The sequence below is a fragment of the Salvelinus sp. IW2-2015 genome, linkage group LG26, assembly GCF_002910315.2.
Source record: "Salvelinus sp. IW2-2015 linkage group LG26, ASM291031v2, whole genome shotgun sequence".
In the NCBI taxonomy this organism is placed as follows: domain Eukaryota; kingdom Metazoa; phylum Chordata; class Actinopteri; order Salmoniformes; family Salmonidae; genus Salvelinus; species Salvelinus sp. IW2-2015.
In genome coordinates this window covers 8,430,110-8,451,700 of record NC_036866.1, presented here as the reverse complement: position 1 = coordinate 8,451,700, position 21,591 = coordinate 8,430,110, and the positions used below count along the sequence as shown (strand labels likewise).

General features: G+C 41.1%; 1 protein-coding gene across 1 annotated transcript in view; it reads right to left on the bottom strand.

The window, feature by feature from the left end:
* Window positions 1-21,591, bottom strand: part of dph5 (diphthamide biosynthesis 5) — a 48,134-nt gene that overhangs the window by 18,738 nt on the left and 7,805 nt on the right. The gene's annotated exons all lie outside the window — the stretch shown is intronic.

Genomic DNA, 21,591 nt, shown 5'->3' with positions numbered 1-21,591 from the left:
TACTTACAAAGCATATAGAGGTCTGTAATTTTTATCATAGGTACACTTCAACTGTGAGAGACGGAATCTAAAACAAAAATCCAGAAAATCACATTGTATGATTTTTAAGTAATTAATTAGCATTTTATTGCATGACATAAGTATTTGATACATCAGAAAAGCAGAACTTAATATTGTAACAGAAACCTTGTTTGCAATTACAGAGATCATACGTTTCCTGTAGTTCTTGACCAGGTTTGTCACACTGCGCAGGATTTGGGCCCAACTCCTCCTCCATACAGCCTTTCCAGATCCTTCAGTTTCGGGGCTGTCGCTGGGCTCATACGGACTTTCAGCTCCCTCCAAAGATTTTCTATTGGGTTCAGGTTCTGAGACTGGCAGGCCACTCCGGACCTTGAGAGTGCTTCTTACGGAGCCACTCCTTAGTTGCCCTGGCTGTAGTGTTTCGGGTCGTTCTTGTCATGCTGGAAAGACCCAGCCATTGACCCATCTTCAATGCTCTACTTTGCGGAAGAGGTTTTGGCCAAGATCTCGCGATACATGGCCCCATCCATCCTCCCCTCAATACGGTTGCAGTCCGTCCTGTCCCTTTCCAGAAAAGCATCCCAAAGAATGATGTTTCCACCTCCATGCTTCACGGTTGGGATGGTGTTCTTGGGGTTGTACTCATCCTTCTTCTTCCTCCAAACACGGCGAGTGGAGTTTAGACCAAAAAACTCAATTTTTGTCTCATCAGACCACATGACCTTCTCCCATTCCTCCTCTGGATAATCCAGAATGGTCATTGGCAAACTTCAGACGGTCCTGGACATGCGCTGGCTTGAGCAGAGGGACCTTGGTGCACTGCAGGATTTTAATCCATGACGGCGTAGTGTGTTACTATTGGTTTTCTTGAGACTGTGGTCCAGCTCTCTTCAGGTCAATTGACCAGGTCCTGCCGTTGAGTCTGGGCTGATCCCTCACCTTCCTCATGATCATTGATGCCCACGAGGTGAGATCTTGCATGGAGCCCCAGACCGAGGGTGATTGACCGTCATCTTGAACTTCTTCCATTTTCTAATAATTGCGCCAACAGTTGTTGCCTTCTCACCAAGCTGCTGCCTATTGTCCTGTAGCCCATCCCAGCCTTGTGCGGGTCTACAATTTGATCCCCTGATGTCCTTACACAGCTCTCTGGTCTTGGCCATTGTGGAGAGTTGGAGTCTGTTTGATTGAGTGTGTGGACAGGTGTCTTTTATACAGGTAACGAGTTCAAACAGTGCAGTTAATACAGGTAATGAGTGGAGAACAGGAGGGCTTCTTAAAGAAAAACGAACAGGTCTGTGAGAGACGGAAATTCTTACTGGTTTGGTAGGTTGATCAAATACTTATGTCATGCAATAAAATGCAAATTACTTACTTAAAAATCATACAATGTGATTTTCTGAATTTTTGTTTTAGATTCCGTCTCTCACAGTTGAAGTGTACCTATGATAAAAATTACAGACCTCTACATGCTTTGTAAGTAGGAAAACCTGCAAAATCGGCAGTGTATCAAATACTTGTTCTCCCCACTGTATTTGGAGACATTTAAAAAAAAAAAGAAGTTCCCAATCTTATTTTAATATAATATATGCCACTTGGCAAATGCTTTTATCCAAAGCCACTTACAGTTATGCGATCCCACTGGAATAGAACCAATACCCTTGGCCTAGCCAGCAGGCATCACTGCCCACATATCAACATGACAGTGCAGTATAACAATTAGAATTAGTAGAAACAAATTTAGCACAAACTACAAGCAACTAATATAAACAGCAGGAAGGCTGCCTTGTACTCCTATGCTCTTATCTGGGCATGAAACGACTTGTTTCCTCCACTGGCTGCAGTCAGACCTCTCCCACGTCTCACAGTGTCAGGTAGTCCCCTATGTCAGGTAGATGTTGCTGACTGTGAACCAGATACTGTATGTCAGGGGAATTGTCAAGAATTTGTTTCTTTAGACCTGGTCTGTTGTCATAGCCCCCCGATGCCCTCAACAACCCCCAAGGCGCACACTGGAGAGAAACCTGCTCTTGAAATAGTGGAGGTGGTATTGTGACATGGAAATGAGGGTAGAAGAACAGCATAGATGACGTTTTATCACTGGAACCATGTAGACAACATTTTTGTCTCAGACTAAGAGAAAGTGGATGGAGTACTTCACAAGTTGAAGCATTCCTGGCGGCAGGTAGCCTAGTGGTTAAGAGCGTTGGGCCAGTAACCGAAAGGTTGCTGGTTCGAGTACCTGAGCCAACTAGGTGAAAAATCTGTCTGTGCCCTTGAGCAAGGCTCTTAACCCTAAATGCTCCTGCAAGTCGTTCTGGATAAGAACATCTGCTAAAAAACATCTACATCTTATTCATTAATGAGCCTGACATGTATTGTGAATTCAACTTAGTGAAATATGACAATGATTATTTCTACCAAATGCATTTCACTGGACTGACGAGCAATGTTCCATGGCAGGATAACCATGTTTCAGCAATGAGACAAAATTGTTGGACTTATTGGAAAAGTCCTTACACATATCATAACAACACATATCCTAACGACGGATAAACCCAACATGCAAACAATGGAAGGTCAATGTGAGAGGTGACAAAGATGTTCGCTATGTGGATGACTACCAGGAGAAAACACCTTTACAATTGCATCCCTGAAACTACGAGAGGAATTCAATGCATTTCCAGAAATGTGATGCAATGGGATGTACAGACGAGAATGGCTAATTTCCTGGTGACATCCAGGCTTCCTGTCAGTAGCGTGTCCTCAGCAACCCACAGAGATACACACATTGTTCTCCAAAAATTGTAGGGTACACACACTGACTCAGTTCAAAGGAAAAAAGTTGGAGAGGTGAGTTTGCAATTGCAAAATGTGACAACCAAAATTTGGCTCTGGTAACAATGGGATGTTCTCTGGGCAATTGATCAAAAAGATGAGGGGACGAGGAAAATAAAGATCAGGAAGGTGAATATGGCAGTGAGTAGTTCAGGCCATAGCTTTACTGTAACCTAACGCCATTTAGCTGGTGTTGACTAATAGCATCCAGCCATACATTCCTTAGTAGGGGTTTTAATATGCTATAACCAGATGTTTTTAGACCTGGATCTCCTGAAAATAAAAAGGTTAACACTACATTATGGGGCCTTCGGAAATGTTTGAGGCCGCACAAATTTCCCAACTTCAGGAGTAAATTAATGCTAACAGTGAAAATGTACACTGAACAAAAATATAAATGCAACATGTAAAGTGTTGGTCTCATGTTTCATGAACTGAAATAAAATATCCCGGAAATGTTCCATACGCACAAAAAGCTTATTTCTATAATTTTTTGCACAATGTGTTTACATTTCTCCTCTGTCAAGATAATCCATCCACCTGATAGGTGTGTCATATCAAGAAGCTGATTAAACAGCATGATCATTACACAGGTGCACCTTGTGATTGGGAACAATAAAAGGCCACTCTAGAATGTGCAGTTTTGTCACAGAACACAATGCCACTGATATTTCAAGTTGAGGGAGTGTGCAATTGGCATGCTGACTGCAGGAATGTCCACCAGAGCTATTGCCAGATAATTTAATGTTCATTTCTCGACTATAAGCAGCCTCCAGCGTCGTTTTAGAGAATTGGGCAGTACGTCCAACCGGCCTCGCAACCGCAGACCACGTGTATGGCATCGTTTCAGCGAGCAGTTTACTGATGTCAACGTTGTGAACAGAGTGCCCTATGGTGGCGGTGGGGTTATGGTATGGGTAGGCATAAGCTACGGACAACGAACACAATTGCATTTTATCGATGGCAATTTGAATGCACAGAAATACTGTGACAAGATCGTGAGGCCCATTTATTTTAAGGTATCTGTGACCAACATGCACATCTGTATTCCCAGTCATTTGAAATCTATAGATTAGGGCCTAATTAAACTACTTAAATTGACCGATTTTCTCATTTGAACTGTAACTCAGTAAAATCTTTGAAATTGTTGCATGTTGCATTTGTATATATTTTTTTCCAGTATAAAACCAATTTAAAAAAGATGCAGGTTGATTTAAAAGCTGTAGCCAGCCAATGTTGTGCAAACCTTGCAGTGACACAAAGCGTCTAGTAAATCTGGCCCTATAGGTAAATGAGCCTGTATGGTTGTGATGGAGCAGGGTAGAGTAGTGTTTGATAGCAGACCCCAGTCTGTGGGTGAATCCCTGTAGAATGGCCCTCTCCTTCCCTGGGGTCCTCTTAGCATTCATTGAAGCACAGTGTTCAAGTCCACGGGGCCTGAATGAGCCCCCTTTGTGCAGTAATTGGAGATGGTTCTGTTGGGGCTAACAATGAAGTGCTGGGCCTCCCCTCCTTCTCCCTATCTCCTTCCCTTCATTTCTCTTCACCACTGTCATTCTCATCACGCTCTCCAAACGCTCTGCTCCAACAGTTGTGTAACTTTTTGCATAAATACGTATAAACAAACAGAGCACGAATGTCTGGGATTGATTTATGTTTTATGTTGATTTATGTTGATTTATGTTTCAAAGGAAACAAAGTCCTTGACATTGTTTCCTTTGAGCACCTGTGAACCTATTTCTCTAGCTGCTAAATACTGCAGGTATTTGCAGGTACAGTGCATTCAAAAGCATTCAGACCCCTTGACTTTTTCCACATTTTGTTACGTTACAGCATTATTCTAAAATGGATTAAATACAACATTTTACTCATCAATCTACACACAATAGCCCATAATGACAAAGCAAAAACAGTTTTTTTTATTTTTGCAAATGTATTAAAAATAATAAACAGAAATATCTTACTTACGTAAATATTCGTAAACCCTTTGCTATGAGACTCGAAATTGAATTGAGTTCAGGTGCATCCTGTTTCCATTGATCATCCTTGAGATGTTTCTACAACTTGGTTGGAGTCCACCTGTGGTAATTTCAATTGATTGGACATGATTTGGAAAGGCACACATGTCTATATCAGGTCACACAGTTGACAGTGCATGTCAGAGCAAAAACCAAGCCATGCGGTTTAAGGAATTGTTCGTAGAGCTCCAAGACAGGATTGTGTCGAGGCACAGCTAGATCTGGGGAAGGGTACCAAAAAATGTATGCAGAATTGAAGGTCCCCAAGAACACAGTGGCCTCCATCATTCTTAAATGGAAGAAGTTTGGAACCACAAAGAATCTTCCAGGAGCTGGCCGCCCGGCCAAACTGAGCAATCGGGTGAGAAGGGCCTTGGTCAGGGAGGTGACCAAGAACACTATGGTCACTCTGACAGAGCTCCAGAGGTCCTCCGTGGAGATGGGAGAACCTTCCAGAAGGACAACCATCTCTGCAGCACTCCACCAATCAGGCCTTTAGGGTAGAGTGGTCAAACGAAAGCCACTCCTCAGTAAAAGGCACATTAATGCCCACTGGGAGTTTGCCAAAAGGCACCTAGAGGACTCAGACCATGAGAAACAAGATTATCTGGTCTGATGAAACCTAGATTGAACTCTTTGGCCTGAATGCCAAGCGTCACGCCTCGAGAGAACCTGGCACCATCCCTATGATGAAGCATGGTGGTGGCGGCAGCATCATGCTGTGGAGATGTTTTTCAGCGGCAGGGACTGGGAGACTAGTCAGGATTGAGGGAAAGATGAACGGAGCAAAGTACAGAGAGATCCTGGATGTAAACCTGCTCCAGAACACTCAGGACCTCAGACTGGGGTGAAGGTTCACCTTCCAACAGGTAACGACCCTAAGCACACAGCCAAGACAATGCAGGAGTGGATTTGGGACAAGTCTCTGAATGTCCTTGAGTGGCCCAGCCAGAGCTCAGACTTGAACCCGATCGAACATCTCTGAAGAGACCTGAAAATAGCTGTGCAGCGACACTCCCCATCCAACCTAACAGAGCAATACAGGTGTGCCAAGCTTCTAGCGTCATACCCAAGAAGACTCAAGGCTGTTATAGCTGCCAAAGGTGCTTCAACAAAGTACAGAGTATAGGGTCCGAATATTTATATAAATGTGATATTAACGTTTTCCAATTCTAAAAAATGTGTTAAAATTTATGAAAACCTGTTTTTGCGTTGTCATTATTGGGTATTGTGTGTAGATTGATGAGGAAAAAAATATATTTAATACATTTTAGAATAAGGCTGTAAAATGTGGAAAAAGTCAAGGGGTCTGAATACTTTCCGAATGCACTATGTATATAGCATATTTCTGCTACAGCTGAATAAACATCAAGAGAATCCATAAGTTCCTGTCCAATTTCTGGTCAAGTGCTTTTCCCACTTTCATACATTATGCAAACAGGATCTGGAAGCAAGGAATTATAGTTGTCTCAGCTGGAATCGTTTCCATGTCCTGTCTGAGCCGGAAGGTTGAACTTGAAAATCCAGAATCCACTTTACAAGTAGAAGATTATGGGAGATCAACACATAAAATTAGATGGAAAAGACAGTGTCATAACTAAAGTAAGGTAGTAACTCAGTTTCCTGTTCAGCAATTCTAGATATTTGTGTTAAACAAGATGCACTAAAAGCTTCAGTCACTCAAAAAGAAATATTTAAATCCGAACTGGTTTTCTAGCAGATTAGTCAGAATGTCTTACCCCATGTTCAAGAATGGCCTTTTACCTTTTATTCAGATTACAACCTCTCACTTTCAGTTATTTGAAAATCTAAAAGAAAATCACTATTTTTAAACAAGCCATAGAAAGTTGTTTGCGATTTCAGTTTAATCCACCAGAAAAGACAGAATAAATATTACAACAAATATTATGGTTAAACTCAAATATACAAATTATTAAAAATCAAATATTTTGGATATAAAATAAAAGGGTTAAATCTTTGTAAATGTCTGCTCTACTCACAATTACAACCAACTAATTGCAGCATTACTGCAAAAATGGAAGAGGCAAGTGGAAGGTGAAGAAAGTAAGGAACTTGTCTGTCGGCCTTGCATTAAAGACCAAAATTGGCTAAAGAAATTGTGATAAATAAAAAAGTATACCAGTTTCATTGACAGCTGTGTCATATAGATTACAAAATAGTTGGAAAGAGATTTTTGATGTACCGATTCCACGGCACATGGTTTATGAACTGATACACAAAACAATGCTGGATTCAAAACTTTCAATTAAAATTATTGCAACAAATAGAATGTTATATACACTACCGTTCAAAAGTTTGGGGTCACTTAGAAATGTCCCTGTTTTTGAAAGAAAAGGACATTTTTTGTCCATTAAAATAACATCAGAAATACAGTGTAGACATTGTTAATGTTGTAAATGACTATTGTAGCTGGAAACGGCTGATTTTGAATGGAATATTTACATTGGCGTACAGAGGCTCATTATCAGCAACCATCACTCTTGTGTTCCAATGGCATGTTGTGTTAGCTAATCCAAGTTTATCATTTTAAAAGGCTAATTGATCATTAGAAAAACATTTTGCAATTGTTAGCACAGCTGAAAACTGTTGTGCTGATTAAAGACGCAATAAATCCGGCCTTTTTTAGACTAGCTGAGTATCTGGAGCATCAGCATTTGTGGGTTCGATTACAGGCTCAAAATGGCCAGAAACAAAGACTTTCCTCTGAAACTCTTCAGTCTATTCTAGGGGCGGCAGGTAGCCTAGTGGCTTTAAAAACCTCTTGCTAGCTATTTATGACAGGGGGTGCTGTTTCAACTTGGACATTTATCGTTCCCAAATTAAACTGCCTCGTACTCAATTCTTGCTCGTACAATATGCATATTATTATTACTATTGGATAGAAAACAATCTCTAGTTTCTAAAACCGTTTGAATTATGTCTGTGGGTGAACCAGAACTCTTTCTGCAGCGAAATTCATGACAGGAACTGCGAAGGTCTGAAAACGAGGCTCTGTTCTCAGATCAGTTTAAAGCTCTGTATGTATCCTATGGGTCGACATGAACTGCACCCGCCTTCCCCTGGATGTCAGTAACCAATGAGAAGTGGAATGGAGTTTCTACGTAGTTCTCAGAGCTTATAAAAGGCCAAGGAACGAAGGGAGCTCTCTTTTCGACGTTCGTCATTGTTCAAATCCTGTCTCTTATACACATCTAGATGTGTATAAGAGACAGATGTTATATACACTACCGTTCAAAAGTTTGGGGTCACTTAGAAATGTCCCTGTTTTTGAAAGAAAAGTAAAAAAATATATAATTGTCCATTTAAAATAACATCAGAAATACCTGTCTCTTATACACATCTAGATGTGTATAAGAGACAGATGTCTAGTAACGTTAATTTTAAAAATCTAACTCAGCGGTTGCATTAATAACTAATGCATCTTTCATTTGCTGTCCAACCTGTATTTTTTAGTCAAGTTTACGATTATTTATTGATTAGAATAGGTGCCTTTCCAAGATGGCGCCGGCCAGAATCTGTCTCTTATACACATCTAGATGTGTATACGGTTGCATTAATAACTAATGCATCTTTCATTTGCTGTCCAACCTGTATTTTTTAGTCAAGTTTACGATTATTTATTGATTAGAATAGGTGCCTTTCCAAGATGGCGCCGGCCAGAATGCATGACCTGTTGCCACTGATCACATTGTATAACCACGATTTGTGCTGCTAAATATGCACATTTTCGAACAAAACCTATATGCATTGTGTAATATGATGTTACAGGACTGTCATCTGATGAAGTATATCAAGGTTAGTCCAATTATATATCTTTTGCTGGATTGTTACGATCGCTAACCTTTGCTGCTGGTAAATGCGGTTGTGTTTCTGGCTATTGTGGTACGCTAATATAATGCTATATTGTGTTTTCGCTGTAAAACACTTAAAAAATCTGACATATTGTCTGGATTCACAAGATGTTGGGCTTTCATTTGCTGTACGCTGTGTATTTTTCAGAAATGTTTTAAGATGAGTAATTAGGTATTTGACGTTGGTCTCTGTAATTATTCTGGCAGCTTCGGCACTATTTCAGATTGCAGCTGCAATGTAGAACTGTGATTTATACCTGAAATATGCACATTTTTCTAAAAAAACATATGCTATACAATAAATATGTTATCAGACTGTCATCTTATGAAGTTGTTTCTTGGTTAGTGGCTATWTATATCTTTATTTGGTCGAATTTGTGATAGCTACTGATGGAGTAAAAAACTGGTGGAGTAAAAAAAGTGGTGTCTTTTGCTAACGTGGTTAGCTAATAGATTTACATATTGTGTCTTCCCTGTAAAACATTATAAAAATCAGAAATGATGGCTGGATTCACAAGATGTGTATCTTTCATCTGGTGTCTTGGACTTGTGATTTAATGATATTTAGATGCTAGTATTTACTTGTGACGCTATGCTAGGCTATGCTAGTCAGCTTTTTTACTGTGGGGGGTGCTCCCGGATCCGGGTTTGGGAGGAATTAGAGGTTAAATAAAAAATACAAATTCTGAGAAATGAAGGCTATTCCATGCGAGAAATTGCCAAGAAACTGAAGATCTCATACAGCGCTGTGTACTACTCCCTTAACAGAACAGCGCAAACTGGCTCTAACCAGAATAGAAAGAGGAGTGGGAGGCCCGGTGCACAACTGAGCAAGAGGACAAGTACATTAAAGTGTCTAGTTTGAGAAACAGACGCCTCGCAAGTCCTAACTGGCAGATATGGCTTTTTCTTTGCAACTCTGCCTAGAAGGCCAGCATCCTGGAGTCGCCTCTTCACGGGTCACGTTGAGACTGGTGTTTTGCGGGTACTATTTAATGAAGCTAACAGTTGAGGACTTGTGAGGCGTCTGTTTCTCAAACTAGACACTCTAATGTACTTGTCCTCTTGCTCAGTTTGGTCACTAGGGCCTCCCACTCCTCTTTCTATTCTGGTTAGAGCCAGTTTTAGTCCCATGCTTTTTGAAGGATGTGACTAAAAACAAACAAAATATATCTATTGTAAAGTATACTGTGTCCGTAAAATGTATATAGTATGTATAAGCTGGAAGTAGAAGCCTAAGAGTTGTTGTCCATTAGTTTACTCCAATTATGGGAAGGATGGTACGGTTAGGAAAATATATTTAAAAAATACAGTACCAGTCAAAAGTTTGGACACACCTACTCATTCCAGGGTTTACTACACGATTCCATATTCGTTATTTCATAGTTTGTCTTCAGTATTATTCTACAATGAAAATAGTAAAAATAAATAAAAACCCTTAAAAGAGTAGGTGTTCTAAAACTTTAGACCAGTAAAGTATATCGAAGAACACCAATAAATCATGTAGACATAAGTTTGTAAGTGTATTGACTGAAAGGGTATTTGGGGACACAGGTAGATAGTGATCATTAGAAGGGCCTAACCGCTCTAAACTGCTCAATTGAAGTGGACTCAGTCTAGGTAATTCTACATTCCTTTAGGACTTTAGGTCTTTCTCGCTCTCTTGTATCTTGTGCTACGATGTTCTCTTCTCATTCTCACACAAAACGCAAGTGCCAGCTGTAAAACCAGTCATTGTACAAGTTTCTACTGAACAAGAGTTGAAATGCTATAACCAGCAAGAGCTTTGTGCCACTCAAAGTGCAGGACACACCATGTGAAAAGGCAATTATTATTGTTCAATAGGTTCATTTTTTTGCTCTCCTCCTGAAGTCACCTCGGCTGGTCGACAGCTATTGCATTGTTCTGACCCAGGCTGGGAAAATAACTCAAAGACCTTAAACATCTCCCCGGCTTAGAATGTGACATTTGAGTCCTTGTGGAAAGAAATACAATGCCACACAATGGAGCCTCTCATAAAAAAATACACACATTCAAAAAGGTGGCTAAATACTGTTACATACTGTTATTATTACCCTACCGTCAATCACCGCCGTACACAATATACACAGGGGCTCCCAACGTTGATGTCTGACTCAGTCTGAAAGGTTAGTCTCACCGGGCAATGCTTCCCAGGAAAGCCAAGGCCAGCTGTCGTACTACAGATAAACTACTCCACATCTCTCAGGCTGAACTACAGATAAACTACTCCACATCTCCCAGGCTGTACTGCAGATAATCTACTCCACATCTCTCAGGCTGTACTACAGATAAACTACTCCACATCTCTCAGGCTGNAAACTACTCCACATCTCTCAGGCTGTACTACAGATAAACTACTCCACATCTCTCAGGCTGTACTACAGATAAACTACTCCACATCTCTCAGGCTGAACTGCTGTATTTCTGTTGTACAACATATTGTGTAAGAAGCATGTAGTAGTTGTGAAATGAATAGACTGGTTACCACTTAAGATTACATTTTGTTACCACTAACGATTCTACAAATAAAGCTGATTTCTGTATCATTATTGGAGAGAAACAATGACAGCAATTCTCAGTTCAGCTGACATAATATGGAGGGTTGAGCCTCAGTATTTCTGTTTCCCCTTATTGTCATGTGCATTTTCCAGCAGGGGGTAAGACATATTTAAATCAACTTTAGACATTACTATTCAATAAAGATTTTTGTTAGCTTATTACTTTGCTATAGTTCTGTCCAGAGGGGCAGCAAAGCAGAAACATGCACGTCTGCTTGGTCAGGATTGATCTGGATTAGCTCTGTGTTTGTTTAGGGTTTTAATGCCTTACCCAGACGTATTCATTGGGTGCAGGACACCCATGATAACAGACAAACAAACACAGCAGCCCGAAGTCACTCACAAACTCTAGTAAGGAGTTGCCCACAAGCTCAGGTCAAGCAGTGGTTGAAAAAGTACCCAACTGTCATACTTGAGTAAAAGTAAAAATACCTTAATAGAAAATGACTCAAGTAAAAGTCACCCAGTAAAAAACTACTTGAGTAAAAGTCTAAAAGGTATTTGGTTTTAAATATACTTAAGTATCAAAAGGTAAATGTAATTGAAAAAATATACTTAAGTATCAAAGTATAAACCATTTCAAATTCCTTATATTAAGCAAACCAGACAGCGCACCACACACACACGAAGTCGGAAGTTTACATACACTTAGGTTGGAGTCATTAAAACTAGTTTTTCAACCACTCCACAAATGTCTTGTTAACAAACTATAGTTTGGCAAGTCGTTTAGGGCATCTACTTTGTGCATGACACAAGTAATTTTTCCAACAATTGTTTACAGACAGATTATTTCACTGTATCACAATTCCAGTGGGTCAGAAGTTTACATACACTAAGTTGACTGTGCCTTTAAACAGTTTGTAAAATTCCAGATAATGATGTCATGGCTTTAGAAGCTCCGTTTTAGGACCACTATTGTTTTCACTATATATTTTACCTCTTGGGGATGTCATTCGAAAACATAATGTTAACTTTCACTGCTATGRGGATGACACACAGCTGTACATTTCAATGAAACATGGTGAAGCCCCAAAGTTGCCCTCGCTAGAAGCCTGTGTTTCAGACATAAGGAAGTGGATGGCTGAAAACGTTCTACTTTTAAACTCGGACAAAACAGAGATGCTTGTTCTAGGTCCCAAGAAACAAAGAGATCTTCTGTTGAATCTGACAATTTATCTTGATGGTTGTAAAGTCGTCTCAAATAAACTGTGAAGGACCTCGCGTCACTCTGGACCCTGATCTCTCTTTTGACGAACATATTCAAGACTGTTTCAAGGACAGCTTTTTCCATCTACGTAACATTGCAAAAATCAGAAACTTTCTGTCCAAAAATGATGCAGAAAAATGTATCCATGCTTTTGTTACGTCTAGGTTAGACTACTGCAATGCTTACTTTCCGGCTACCCGGATAAAGCACTAAATAAACTTCAGTTAGTGCTAAATACGGCGCTAGATCCTGACTAGAACCAAAAATTTGATCATATTACTCCAGTGCTAGGCTCCCTACACTGGCTTCCTGTTAAGGCAAGGGCTGATTTCAAGGTTTTACTGCTAACCTACAAAGCATTACATGGCTTGCTCCTACCTATCTTTCCGATTTGGTCCTGCTGTACATACCTACACGTACGCTACGGTCACAAGACGCAGGCTTCCTAATTGTTCCTAGAATTTCTAAGCAAACAGCTGGAGGCAGGGCTTTCTCCTATAGATCTCCATTTTTATGGAATGGTCTGCCTACCCATGTGAGAGACGCAGACTCGGTCTCAACTTTTAAGTCTTTTACTGAAGACTCATCTCTTCAGTGGGTATATGATTGAGTGTAGTCTGGCCCAGGAGTGTGAAGGTGAACGGAAAGGCTCTGGAGCAACGAACCGCCCTTGCTGTCTCTGCCTGGCCGGTTCCCCTCTCTCCACTGGGATTCTCTGCCTCTAACCCTATTACAGGGCTGAGTCACGGCTTACTGGTGCTTACTGGTGCTCTTTCATGCCGTCCCCACTTGAGTGGGTTGATCACTGACATGATCTTCCTGTCTGGGTTGGCGCCCCCCCTTGGGTTGTGCCGTGGCGGAGATCTTTGTGGGCTATACTCGGCCTTGTCTCAGGATGGTAAGTTGGTGGTTGAAGATATTCCTCTAGTGGTGTGGGGGCTGTGCTTTGGCAAAGTGGTGGGGTTATATCCTTCCTGTTTGGCCCTGTCCTGGGATGGGATGGGGCCACAGTGTCTCCTGACCCCTCCTGTCTCAGCCTCCAGTATTTATGCTGCAGTAGTTTATGTGTCGGGGGGCTAGGGTCAGTTTGTTATATCTGGAGTACTTCTCCTGTCGTATCCGGTGTCCTGTGTGAATTTAAGTATGCTCTCTCTAATTCTCTCTCTTTCTCTCTTTCTTTCTCTCTCTCGGAGGACCTGAGCCCTAGGACCATGCCTCAGGACTACCTGGCACGATGACTCCTTGCTGTCCCCAGTCCACCTGGCCGTTGCTGCTGCTCCAGTTTCAACTGTTTCTGCCAGGAACCCTGACCTGTTCACCGGATGTGCTACCTGTCCCAGACCTGCTGTTTTCAACTCTCTAGAGACCGCAGGAGCGGTAGAGATACTCTTAATGATCGGCTATGAAAAGCCAACTGACATTTACTCCTGAGGTGCTGACTTGTTGCACCCTCGACAACTACTGTGATTATTATTATTTGACCATGCTGGTCATTTATGAACATCTTGGCCATGTTCTGTTATAATCTCCACCCGCACAGCCAGAAGAGGACTGGCCACCTCTCATAGCCTGGTTCCTCTCTAGGTTTCTTCCTTAGGTTTTGGCCTTTCTAGGGAGTTTTTCCTAGCCACCGTGCTTCTACACCTGCATTGCTTGCTGTTTGGGGTTTTATGTTGGGTTTCTGTACAGCACTTTGAGATATCAGCTGATGTAAGAAGGGCTATATAATAAATTTGATTTGATTTGATAGGCTAATTGACATCATTTGAGTCAATTGGAGGTGTACCTATGGATGTATTTCAAGGCCTACTTCAAACTCAGTGCCTCTTTGCTTGACATCATGGGAAAATCAAAAGATTATTATTATATATAGTGGGCACATTTGAAATTGCTCCCCAAGGATGAACCAGACTTGTGGAGGTCTACAATTTTTTTTCTGAGGTCTTGGCTGATTTCTTTTATGTCTGATGTTGTAGTGTGCCCACTATATATGTATATATAGTGGGCAACACTACAAATCAGACATCATTTACAATGAAGCATGTGTTTAGTGATTCTGCCAGATCTGAGCAGTAGGGAGGACCAGGGATGTCTCTAGATAAATGTGTGAATGGGCCATTTTCCCGACTTGCTAAGAATTGGAAATTTAAATACTTTTGGGGGTCAGGGAAAATCTCTGGAGTAAAAGTACATTATTTTCTTTAGGAATGTAGAGAAATAAAAGTAATCAAAATATATATAGTAAGTAAAGTAAAGTAAAGTAAAGTAAAGTAAAAGTAATAGTAAAGTAAAGTAAAGTAAGTAAAGTAAAAGTAAAGTTTTATAAGGCAGACAGACAGACAGACAGACAGACAGACAGACAGACAGACAGACAGACAGACAGACAGACAGACAGACAGACAGACAGACAGACAGACAGACAGGGACGAGAGCATACGACGTCTTATTCTTTTACTGTCAGTGACTGACATGCACCTGAATGGGTGATGCCAAGGGGGTTCTCTCTCTGTTTGTGGTCTGACTTGTGGTCAGTAAGAAGATGAAAATCAACCAAAGAGATACCATAGGTTAGGAGAGACATGTGGGCTACCAGAGATGTAAAGCAGGCTTTAGCTTGGCAGGCCAACACAGTCTTGGGTTGAACTAATGACTCAGGATCGATGTCAGATTTTATAGCAGTGACCTAGGAAGGAGGCCAGTAGACCCCAGACACCACCTCCAGTAGATCTAATAGCCATCTTAATGATCCAGCCTGGGTCCGGATGTTGGACCTCTACAGTAAATGACAGACACATAAACCAAAAATCACATTGTTTTACACTCTTATTTACCATCTGTAAATATGTCTCTCTCTCTGTAGACAGCATTCCTTATGCTGGTTTCAAACACTGTTGGGGAAGAGGGATTTTATGAAACAGATTCTGTCTAGAGAGAATGCCTAGTCCATTTAGTGGGAATAAAGGTTGTTCTCAGGACCCCTGGCCCGCTCACTTGGCTTGGTTGCACTTGTTACTTATTCTGTGGACTTGGTGTTCCTGGTTCTCATTGTTATAGGCCACTGGCACTGTCTTAGTACTGGCTTGAGAGGCAGCACTGGATGAGAATTTGCGTGTGTGTGTGTGCGTGTGCGTGTGCGTGTGCGTGTGCGTGTGCGTGTGTGTGTGTGACATAGAGTAATATGAAAGGCAGTAATGTGATTTATACACACTTATGAATGCCATGCATTTCTGCTTATTAGTACGTTGGCAGCATTAATGGAGACATTAGAGGGTAGAAGTTACAGATACACATCACTCTCATGTATTAGCTCTGTCATCGTACCAGGTATTAATCAGACAAGCAAAAGGCAATAATCAACCCTGACATAATGATCTACCACAGCACTACATAACATTTTCCTCTACGTTCCAAATCTTTGGATTTCTACATTATTAAGTGTTCCACATGAATCCACGCTTGTGAAAGCTGGTAAAGCATGTTAATTAGAGCAAATAGCCATAGTTCTGACAACGCCCCTCTTTTATAATTCAGTTGTTCAACAGATTTCCTCTGCTGATAACATTTCTTGTTGCTCTATTGTCACTTGGAACACAGTGTCCCCTCACAAGAAGCTGTTCAGCTCACACACACACACACACACACACACACACACACACACACACACACACACACACACACACACACACACACACACACACACACACACACANCACACACACACACACACACACACACACACACACACACACACACACACGTTTGTATTGGCATTTATAGTGTGTGAATGTACAGTATACTATGTATATTTGTGCCTTTATCACAAAATGTATTACTAGACCATGTTTGCTTAAAACAACAACTAATAATTGCAATAGGATCTCTTCAGCTCACCATTATGTGTTGAGTTCACATCCCTTGATTGTTTCCCCTTTCACCATTGGTCCACTAAGAGCATCTAATGGGGGGTCTGTTGGGATCTGTGAGGTTGGATAATAGCATGTTATTATTAGAGCAAAGAAACTAAGCTCACCTGCTATGTACAGTATATAGGAGGGAAAATGCTGCACTTTGGTTTCCAGCTTAATTATAGCACATCAGTTGATCAGTTCCAACATAATATCTTGGAGGACAATGAAAGTTTACTAGAAAAATAATAATATTTTATAAATATTCATGACGTATAATTCTTAGGTTCCCTTTAGTAAGCATTATACAACTCTTTTCTATGATCTGATGAACACGCAACTGTAATCAGTCTCCCCACAAGTGTTATTATGAGCCTTATTCAATCCATATCGCGGAAGTTCACCGTTACAGCGTGATTAAAGGCAATGTTCCCGCGTTAGCAGCGACAGCATTCACGGCAAATGCTGCATGTGTCAACTCAATCAGAAATGACCTTTACATTTCTATCACGCTTCAACCATACAGACTTCATAGAGCCCTGAGTATTCCAAAGTTAGAATTTGAAGTAATGTGGGATATGACGAGTCAGTAGGCCTTCCCAAACCACCGCTATGTTACCAGAAAGGGCGGTGTATGACATCAGAGGAATTGATGGAGGGAGCAGTCTAGTGCTTTCCTGTGCTCCCGTGGTAACGTCACCACTACACCTCCTCCCTCTCCCAGACTCCAGAGAGCTTGACTGCCTTTATATCTTTCTATTCAACCAATAGAAAGTTACCTCCCAAGGAGGCCACAAGAAGTAACTAGTCGGTCATAGTTAGAGGAGCACTTTAAAAGCAATTTTTTTCATGGGTTTGATTTGTACAGTCAAGTTTCACTGACTCATTCTAATACTACTGCATTCTGTCCTTGCTCTTTGGTTACACGTGACTTTAGGGACCCAGGCACTGTCATAATACTGACCTACAGTAGTAGCAATATAACACTTGTCGTTTAGGAAGCGGATTGACATACCACATAAAAGGATGCAACTATTCATATCTACTACAACAGTAGCCTACTACTCCCACCAGGTACACTCCCCTCAGACGTAGATACTTTCACGTAAGACCATGCACACACAGGCAGCAATTTGGAAACAAAATCAAATGTGTAAACATGGCTACAGTATGTCGAGATGAGTAGGAAGAACTGGTGGGTGGGTTCTGGTTCTTTTTTCATAGAGTGACTTTTCATTTACAGGTTGCGCATTCCAACTCTGGGACTTCTGTCTGCTCCTAAACCATCCAGTGGCTCGCTTCAATTATACAAAATCCATTTACATTCCTATGACATGCTTCGCTTAACCCTTTAAATCAACTACCCCCTTCCCCAATTCCCCTCTACCCTTCAGTGAGCCGCCCAAACCCAGCCACCACTTCAACATCCCTCCTCCCCCCAACAAGTCTTCCATGGGTATGGTTGGGGTCAGGGTCCTACAGTACTGCTCTCTTTTTCTCGAGTTCTTGTTCTGATTTGTTCCCTCTTTAGACAGTTGGAAGTAATTATAGCTACAGTGACAGTTGGTTCTGACATTCCTACATATTACAAGAGATTTTTGTTAGAGCAGTCCAAACATTGTGCTGATGAGTGTCCTTTGGCCTTGTTACGGCTGTCTAATTCCTCCTCCTCGGATGAGGAGAAGGAGTAAGGGTCGGACCAAAACGCAGAGTGGTTAGTGTCCATAATTTATTAGCATCGAACTGAACACTATATGAAACAAAATAACAATTAGAAAATCAAACCGACAAACAGTCCCGTGTCGCACAACGACTACACGGAAGACAAACACCCACAAAACACACGTGAAACCCAGGCTGCCTAAGTATGATTCTCAATCAGGGACAACGATTGACAGCTGTCTCTGATTGAGAATCATACCCGGCCGAACACAAACATCCCAACATAGAAAATCACACATAGACAAACCCACCCAACTCACGCCCTGACCAACTAAATAAATACAAGAAAAAGGAAAACAGGTCAGGAACGTGACAGGCCTGCTGATTTTGTTAATCAGTTTTTATCTATTATTTAAAAGGTCCCCTATATTACATTTCCATCAAAGATTTACCTAAATATTTTCCATATGTGAGTAGAGTAGAGCACCTGAGTTGTATTTTATAGCAAGATCTCAGTCAGAGTAAAGTCAAAGATGGAGGTAGCATTGTGTTCATACTGAAAATAATCCAGAAAAATCTTGAAACACAACTGAAGTCAAATGTCAAGAGGATAGGTTTGTCTTTTGTTGTACTGTAGAGTGCATGCCTGAGATGTGCTTTTAATGACATGCACTCGATTACATTTGCACATTGTTGATAACACTGATTTAATTTAAATGTATAATTAATTTAAACACCAATGCCAAGAGCTGGTAGCCTGAGATTGTCACGCCCTGACCTTAGAGATCCTTTTTATGTCTCTATTTTGGTTGGTCAGGGCGTGAGTTGGGGTGGGCATTCTATGTTTTTGTTCTATTTCTATGTGTTTGGCCGGGTGTGTTTCTCAATCAGAGGCAGCTGTCTATCGTTGTCTCTGATTGAGAACCATACTTAGGTAGCCTTTTCCCACCTGTGTTTTGTGGGTAGTTGTTTTCTGTTTTTGTGTCTGCACCAGACAGAACTGTTTCGCTTTCGTTCTCCTGTTTGTTGTTTTTGTTCGATTTGGTTTTTTGGATTAAATCATGAACACTTTAAACGCTGCACCTTGGTCCACTCTTCCTTCAGCCCACGAGAATTGTTACAGCGATAAAGGAATAATTGGAGTAATTACAGTTTGGAAAATGCCATACTCATTGTGTGTTTATATAGAAGACTGGTTTCAACTGAACTATGCTATCCTGTAATGTTAAATTATGTACAACACATGATTTATGCTCTCATGGTGCATTAAAACAGTACATTTTTGCTATGTAAATTGATGGGAGGAGTCTACTTGATGTCTAGTCCAGCCTTCTATTGTGCTGCTGCCAACAATGGAGAAGATGGGGCTATGGCTTGTGCAGTTGATAGAACAAAGAATGAACAGCATTAGGGATAGCACACATCCTTGTGGCACACCGGTGTTTACAGATTACGATGTAGTAATCTCCACTGGGTGCTTGTTTACTGAGAGCATTAACTGGGCCTTATATTGTTAACCTTTAAGTGTATCCTCATAATATCCTAGAGATCAAGGTGTTCATTGTGCCATATTCTCACTCTTTATTTATGTACCATTTGGCTGGTTGGCATTGGCTGTCTGACAGCACAGTATCTCATCAACTAAAAGACTGTGAGACATGAGGACAAAGCTGAATGATGAACACAGAGTCGAGGGGGTTTGTCACTTGGCAGAGAGTGAGCTGGATTTCCCTGTGGTCCAACTCTCCACGGTGATACAGGAAGTCCCCTGGAAAGGGACCCGGACATCTATCATTTGAGACTGCAGAGAGTAGAGTTTGGCCCAATCACTACATTGTCCTCTCACAAGAGACTGACATTTTATTGGATGATTTACAGATGATTCAAGATGATAATTGATATAATTTTCATAGCACCCTGATGAAGGCTTTTAGCTGAAATGTGTTATTTAAGTGTTTGTCTATTCAACTATTAAATTAATCGATTATATCAACAACTATACCGAACCTACAATTCTGCATGTTTTTTCAACAAAATCTTGGATGGTGGGACGTGTTGTTGGCATGGAGTCACAGTCAATTTTCTTCGTCTCCCCAAAACTGGATAGCTAAATTAATTAATGCTTTTTTATTGTACAAATCTGAGAGGTTTTTTAATCATGTTTCCTCTCTGTTACACATGATTGTTCCATTCCATATTAATGAATATATTGTGCTGGTGGATGTGTTGTAATAGTTTAAATTGAAAAGATTAGCTTGGGAAGAGCAAAACTAGCAAGCGTGCCTTTTATTTCCCAGCAGGGAGACCTCAGTGGGCCGACCCTGGTGTTTCCAAACATCACTATTGTTCCTAGTGACATCAGGTGCCAGCTGGTACTTCCCCTGAATTATCCCACTTTCTTAGGAGCGTCTGTAGTGGCATAGACTGTACCGTCTGGCCTCTCGCCAGATGTTGACATTTCTCACTCCGGTTACCATTAGATTTCCCAAGAACAATCGGGCCCCATTTCAGTCCACATCTGAGCCAAGGCAAACAGATACAACAAAGCGAGGGGTCTTCCATGTAAGGCTACGTAACAAGGGACATTCACTTAGAGAGATCATGGTACAGACGTAGGATCTAATTGAATCCCCCTGTTGCAGGATAACATTCCTGCAATGCAGGAAATGTACAACCTGTAGTGTATTTGAGGCTTAAAAAGACATCTAAAGTGTGTAATTTCCACTTAGAAATTTCAAACGTGATTTTCCCTTACGAATAATTCAACCCCTGCAAAAATGTCCATTGGTAGTATTTATTAGGCTCCCCAATTAGCTGTTGCCGAGGCCCTTTGAGGTACAGGGAGCACAACTGCATCTCTGTCTCTGCTTTTGAGCGCCATATCATGACAGAGAAACTACTCAGTTAATAACCCATGGATGTTTATCAACACAAAAAGGGATTCAGACAAAGTGTACCAACTGAAAACCAGGAATTACATCCTGGGAGAGAGAGTCAGAAGTCAACAACAATAATAATCACCATGGTGATTGTAACAATGGTCATGTGTTTTGATTGAATTCTGGGTGACATGGCTGCCCTACCTTTTATGGAAGGTTCCCAGKCATTCTAGGACTCAGGCATGTGTATGCGTTCTGACCTCACTACCTCTTTGAATAAGCCCTCCGTCACACACACACACATCCTGGGTCAAGTGTTGTGGCCGGTCAGTTCGAGCCAAGCCATTGTTTAGGGGCGTCGTGCCTCTAGAATGGACAGTGCGTACCAACAGATCCCAAGTCAGGAAATGGGGCTGGAAAATAAGACACAGACCAGCAATTTCCATGACTCCATTTGTGAGTTCCAGTTCATCATATATTGATTGCATTGTGGCAAGTGCTGAATGTTTTATTTTAAAATCACTGAGACTGTGTTTTAAAATATGTAACATGTGCTGTCTTTTGGACAATGGCGTCAAGGTTCACCTAGGTGGGGTCACTCAAACAT